Raw genomic sequence first — 7461 nt, 5'->3', positions numbered from 1 at the left:
TATCGATTCTTGTGAGGCTTCTATTTGTCACCGAGAAAGGCGGTGTTAAAGCCCCTTTGCGTCTTGCGCAAGCCCGGGGTAATGCAGTTTTTTTTTTTTTTGCCTGTAATATACCTCCCATTGTTGCGACATAGAATTCAAAAGGGCTGTGGAGAAGCTTGACAGAACATGGGTATGGTGAAGTTGCCTGGCCATGTTTTGCTCACGAGTGAGCATTTTTTCTGAATTTTCTAATCTCACTTGATAGAGACCCCTAGCCTGAAATATTAGCTTCGTCGGCGTCTATACGGCGCATATGTATGCATATATGTAGCACAGTCTAGCAGTTAACAATTTATTAATGCAAAGTATACACAATTGCACTGAGATTCAATCATGCGATTTGATATAGTCTTTTATTTCATCTTGCTTCATTCCCGTTTATGCTAAAATAAGTGATGACGTGTTATCATTTTTATGTGTTACGGTGAAGAGCTAATTTTTAATGTCACCGATCGATGCATGAGATACATATTTGACTGTCTACAAATTTATGAGTAGGCTAGCATAAACGAAAATGCAAAGAGTGAACTTATCTTGATATTTTGATGAGGTTGTGCACTGGGGCTCCTTGGAAGAGACCCTCGAAATGAGTCCTCGGATTGGACCCTTGGCTTGGAATGCACCCTCAGCTCGGGATGATCCGCAGCTCGGATAAGATCCTGGACTCGGATGCAATCCTCGACTTGGGTGGATCATCGGCTCGGATGCATCCTCCACTTGGATAAGATCCTGGACTCGGATGCAATCCTTGACTCGGGTGGATCATCGGCTCGGATGGGATCCTCGAAATGAGTCCTCAGATTGGACCATCAGCTTGGAATGCACCCTCGGCTCGGGATGGATCATCAGCTCGGATGCAACCTCAGCTCGAAATGCACCATCGGCTCGGGATGCACCCTTGGCTCGGGTTCGTACGTGGCTCGGATGGGATCCTCCCGTGCCCCTCAAAGTGTCACAATTGGTAGGACTAAATGGTTGATAACGATGAGCTATGCTGGCTGCACTTAGAGCACGGGAATTGATGGTACTTGAACTGTGCGAGGACGACATGTAATGGCCTCCACAATGAACAAAATTTCCTGGAAACAAGGACATACTCCCTGACTGAAAGCAATTGCCAACAGGTGCTTCATACCATTGTGGGCCCATACTTTCTTGTTGTTGTTTTCTGTCCACACACGTGTAAGTCTGTATTTTATTTAAGCTGAAAAACTTCCTTTGGAAGCTAGCTTCACAGAGAAGCATCGAGAAAGGTTCTTGCAAAGCTGAAGTGAGCTTTACCCGATCCTCTTTGTGTGGTGTTGGTGCAGCCAACAGAGTTCTCTCACATCTGTAAATGTGGCGAAGGCTCGAAGTTGTAGAAACTTTCAGCTTGCCAAGGTTTTGTTCTGGACTCAGGTTCAAAGGGCTGGGACGATCTCACATCTGTGATTCCAATTTTTTTTTTTTTTATTATTATTATTATTGCCCGGTCCTCTGTTGATGATTAGGTGCGATTAGAAGGTCAGAACTCTAGGACCACCAAAATACCCATGGAATTGCAAGGCGATTTGGGAGAATCAGATCTCCAAGACTCGTGGTATCTACGCACTAAGGTTGGGTCGTTGGATGGATGAGATCACTGTTAGTCTCGAGCTTTTGGGTCTCCGGGTTGATCACGATGTCTCACTCTCATCCCAGAACAGTCAGTGAGTGCAAAAGAAATCCCAGGATCTGAGGATCCCATGCCTGGCTTGCGTTTGTCTCGTCGCCTTCCCAATCCGAAGGTTGACATGAGGAGGTGGCATTTCGGGCATGTGGCCGACCCGAAGAGACGCCTTTGGGATTTTTCACGATCTGGATTGGGTTGCTATTCCTCTCCTTTGGGTCACCGAGGCCTGGTTTAGTCTCGGTTCTTGACTTGTCGAGCATCACGAGCCTCCAATTCGGAGTCATAGCCCCTGGGTCTGGGCATGGCATTGTGGTTGGCTTGGAGAAACATAGAGAAAAGAGGCTTTTGGATTTTTTATTTATTTATTTATTTATTATTTTTTTTTTTCCAACTATGGCTTATAGGAGCACATGCTACCTCCCGAGTCTAGAAAAGTAAATAATATCGAGGAGATAAGCATATTATCCGCCAGTAGTGATAAATTCTACATTGGTCTTCTTTCGTACGATGGTAGTGCGGGCTTCTATGCCAGCTGTACCGGAGACATCTACAAGTGCAATGGTTTCCATTGATGGTGCATGAGGTGCTTCAACTTCGCTATGGGAGTTCGGAGCTTAGGCTTGGTAGCCGAGAGAGGTCGGGGACGCAATCTGGTCTCAAGCTCCAGGGAGTCACAGTCAGAATCCAAGTACCTCCCTGGAGCGCCGAGCTTGGTTTCCCACTGATGATCACTTTTGGCAGGCGAGTGAGGATCGGAGCTGTGGAAGTCTCCGGCTTGGTTCTGGATCCCGAGCGTCGAGCTCGGTTTTCATCAACGAAAGTTAGTCAGCCTAGCCTTTTGCAAGGCTGGTGGGGATGCAGTGAGGATGATTCTTGCCGAATCTGGATCCATAGCCGTTCGTCTACTGGTTTGCGTGTTGTTCCACGTTTTTGCCGAAATTAACAACCACGTGACGCCGTGGTGTGTGGGTGCAGATTTGTTGTGTTTGAATTCAGATCCACTGCATGTAAGCCCATGTTTGCGCAAATCTGCCTCTGTTGATGAAAATTGTGATCTGATTGCAAGTCACCATTGTGGATTTCTTTTTCGCAAGAAAAGATTTGTCATTCCCACAGACGGCACCAAACTGTTGAGACAGTTTCCAGCATGGTGACATGTCGTATGATGATTCGCCTGAAGATTCACCTTGTTCTTTATGATTTGCAAAATAATAAACACTGCGTCGGGGGGGTGCCGACGATCCCCCTCCGATGCCTAAGTCAGATGATTGATTTAATATGAGCAGCATAATTTTTAGAAGCATAGAATGTCCCTTAATTATTTGAAGAGATTCTGGTATTTATAGAGATTGAAGAGCAGTTAGGATTGTTCCCGGTTTGTGAGGGGATCGGTAGTTGAGGAAGACGTGGCCTCGGGTGCACGGACATTTCGGGTTCCATGACCGCCTATCTCGGGCGCACAATCCTTTATGGGTGACATGTTGTTGGAGAAACTTTGGGCGCACGATCTAATTATGTATCGTGCGTCGTGTCCCTTAAATCTCGCGGACTCGGGTGTTACAAGGTATCCGAGTCAACTACCCGAGTCGGGTGGGATCCTCTGCTCGGATGGACCCTCAGCTCTGGATGATCATCGGCTCGGAATGCACCCTTGGCTCGGATGGGATCCTCAACTCGGATGGACCCTCAGCTCAGGATGATCATCAGCTCGGAATGCACCCTTGGCTCGGATGGGATCCTCGGCTCGGATGGACACTCAGCTCGGGATGATCTGTGGCTCGGATGAGATCCTCAACTCGGATGGACCCTCAACTCGGGATGATCATCATCTCGGAATGCACCCTTGGGTCGGATGGGATCCTTGGCTCGGATGGACACTCAGCTCAGGATGATCTGTGACTCGGATGAGATCCTCGACTCGGATGGATCATCGGCTCGGAATGCACCCTCGGCTCGGGATGGATCATTGGCTCGGATGCATCCTCAGCTCGGATAAGATCCTAGACTCGGATGCAATCCTCGGCTCGGAATGCACCCTCGACTCGGGATGATCCGTGGCTCGGGATGGTATCTCGCGTACTCGGGTGTTACAAGGTATCTGGGTCGACTGCCCGAGTCGGGTGGTCGTGGTGGTTAGGTCGGTTGAACCGGTTGGGCCCAAATGATTTTGATGGGCTTTGAAAAACTAATATTTTCCTTAACAGAGTTGTTCACTGTAATGCCCCGCCCTTAGTAAAAAGACGTAAGTGAAAATTTTGATTTTCAAGTGACATTACGACATCATCAGAGTTATAATTTGGAAGCGGAATATATTTTTTTCTAATGATAACACATCAGAGCTTTTAACAAAAATACTTCAAAATATATAGAAAGAATGTAATTGGATAACTACACATTAAAAATATTATTTATGCCATGTATGTCACAAATAATTTACAATGAAATCATTCAGAGTATCACTATTACATATCAATAAATATATAAATATCGTTTTCCAAATATAATAATAATAATGGACTAGACATAGTAGTCCACAAAAGTGGGAGGCATCCTAGCCTCAGATACTGTTATCAAGATAACCTAAAGGTCTAGACAGTCCTGATACTCCTCTTCTTCGTAACCTGTATTAATATATAATACAGAGAAAAAACAATAATACAAAAGTACCTAGTGAGTCCACTACTTTCAATAATGATATGATTACTGATTTATTTAAGTAAATGCAATATAATGTAATAATATAAAGTAATAACAATTTTATATGCACAATCTTATTTATTTAAATAACCATTATCTACTAGCATTCGCCTTGTAGAGACGTAACTCTAACAAATAGGTTCAAGGAAACATAATTCCCTTTAATAGAATCTAGGAGACATAACTCCATCCAACGAGTATTAGGAGACATAACTCCTGTCTAACGTGTTATAGGAGACGTCACTCCCGTTTAGCGAATGACAGGAAACATCATTCCCGTTTAGCGAGTTCTAAGGAGACGTCACTCCTCTAATAATTTATTATTTTTTTGGCACAAGCAGACGTCACTCCCTGGTCCGTAGGCAGACATCACTCCCTACTCTGTTCTTTATTAATATTTTTGGCACAGGCAAACGTCACTACCTGGTCCGTTAGGAGACGTCACTACCAACTCTTTTATAAATAAATTCATTAATTAAAATAAAAAAAATATGCGAACTCAACATGCGCAAACGATGAAATAAAGCAAAAACCACAACATCATGGAAATTCAACATCACCCTCAGTAAGTAATAATTACTTACTCTCCTTACTGTAGTTCCTTAATCTTCTTTTCTGCATTATATATATATATATATATCAATTATCTAACAAACAAATTATTGTTTATAAGAGTAAATACGATCAACTCATGAAAGTCATGAGGACAATGAAATATAAAAGGAAATATAAATACGAACAATTCATGAAAATCTTGAGGACAATGAAATATAAAAGGGAATATAAATATGATCAACTCATGAAAATCATGAGGACAATGAAATATAAAAGCAATTATATTACTTTTTAGGAAAAATTACTGTTTAGCCCTCCAAATTACCACCCGTTTTGCGTTTAGCCCCACAAACTGCCAACACTCTGATTCCGGCCCCCTAAACTACCAACGACTCTGAAAATGGCCACTCCGTTACCTCTTCCCGTCAAAATGGATGGAAAACCATCACGTGTCGTGCATGTGACATTTTAGGACACCAACTACCAAAAATGCCCATGTCTTCTTGAAATTACGAAATTGCCTTTTAAACAAAACAAGCGTACTGAGTCGTATATCCCTCAACCACCTCTGATCATCGTCCTGACGAAGACGTCGGCAAAGTTGTCGGCGTCTAGAGTTTCGATGTCTCCGAAAAGGGAGCGTCTGGGCGAGGTATCCTCCACTGAACGAGGGAGAGTCTGGACGATTCCGACATCGCAGGTCGAGAAGATGAGAAAGGAACTCGTGGAACTCATCAAGAAATCCAAGATCAACTCGTCCATTGCATTCCACGTCGTCGTCTTCTTCGTTAGGCTGTTGTGTTGTCTCCAATGGCTACTAGCTTGTTTATCTCTTCTGTTTCACGTCCTTATATGCAGGAATGCTATGTTTTTACACTAGGCTGATGATGAAACACGCAATAGTGGTGGAGTGCTATGAGAAGAATTCTGGGCAACGGGAAACAGAGAATCGGGTTGCTTCGCAGCAGCAGAAAATTACAGCATTAAGGCAGAAGTTTTGTTAGGAAATCCTTATGGCTCTATTCACCTCTGTTTTAGAACATTAAAACATTGGTGAACAGAGGAGCTTGTCCCGATGAAAAAAAAGAGCAAAAAAAAACTTCTGTTCTCTTTTATTTATAATAGTTTACACTCTGTATTTTTGGTGCAGAGGATTCATTAGTTTACACTCTATATTTTCTCTTCCGAAACAAATGGCTCCAGAGCACCTTTTAGCCACCTTTGCAAAGTTATGTGCATAGATTCTTGTTGCGGAATTTGATGGTATGCTCAATATAGAAGATATTAGTGGACAATCTATTCTGCAGGTACTAATCTAACATGTATTTAATAATTCTGCTGTGGGTGAGCTCATACATTCTTATCATGGAATATGGTGAGAATTATCAAGGTGATCACAAGTGTTAGTGTAAAATCTGCATTTTAATTGAGGGAGCAGGATGCTTTCCAAATTCTTGCCTACAAAGAGATCCGAATCGCGTCCAACCATGGATCATCATCTAACTCAGCAGATATTGATGAAGAAGGCGGAGATAGTGGAGCATCAGCAACTACTGCAAGAGGAAGGGCTGTAACTCAAGCAGTCAGAAAGGGCCTTATCCAAAATACCATCCCCATATTTATAGAGTTGAAACGACTGTTAGAAAGCAAGAACAGCCCCCTGAATGTCTCAGAATCCTTCTCAAGGACTACAAGAATGAGATCGATGACATATTGGTTACTGATAAGCAACTTCAGAAAATAGCTCATTTATGACATGCAAAAGTATGATTCTGCAAAGGCCAAATCAACTATTGCAGAGGCTGTTGCCAAAATGCAAAAATCAAGTGGCTATCGGTCACCTGATGTTTCTAAGGTGAAATATGCCCAGAATAAGTTGACCGACAAGTTGAAAAATGATTCAAAACTGGCTTCAGCAATGGCATATGCACCAACTGCAGCCAAAGCCCGTTCTGTGAATTTGGGACCGACAAGGCATATTCCGATGCGTGGCAGAGTATCTAGAGATGACCGAGGACCATGCTGTCGGAAGCTTAGTGGGAAGAACTGAAGCCTACGTGAACAAGGTGTTGAGAATGGGTGGCAAATCCATTTACGACTTTGCTCTACAAAATCTGGTCGTGGTCTCTGTTTTTTATGAGTGCTTGCTTGTGGATTTTTTTTTGTTTCGTTGAATTTCTTTACTTACGTGCATGGAATTTTTAGAGGCAAAAGCTTGGGTTAGTCGGTTGGAGAGACCCAACTCGAACTCCTCCCATCATAATTTAGAAATAACAGAACCCAACCCCCACTCTCTCAGCACCCAAAAAACCGAGACACACATACACACACAACAAACAGAACTGACCCACCCATCGGACTAACAATGGCCAGCATTTTGAGAGACTGAATATTGGGATCCTCCAAGAGACACTTACTTGGCGGCTCCAAAAGACACAACGAGTTCTAGAAATCTGTGCAACACCGGCACCAGCAACAACACCTACCAACCTCGTTGGCGACCTGGGTTTGAACCT

Source organism: Alnus glutinosa, chromosome 5 (assembly GCF_958979055.1).
Source record: "Alnus glutinosa chromosome 5, dhAlnGlut1.1, whole genome shotgun sequence".
NCBI classification, from domain to species: domain Eukaryota; kingdom Viridiplantae; phylum Streptophyta; class Magnoliopsida; order Fagales; family Betulaceae; genus Alnus; species Alnus glutinosa.
This window is presented reverse-complemented; position numbering follows the sequence as displayed.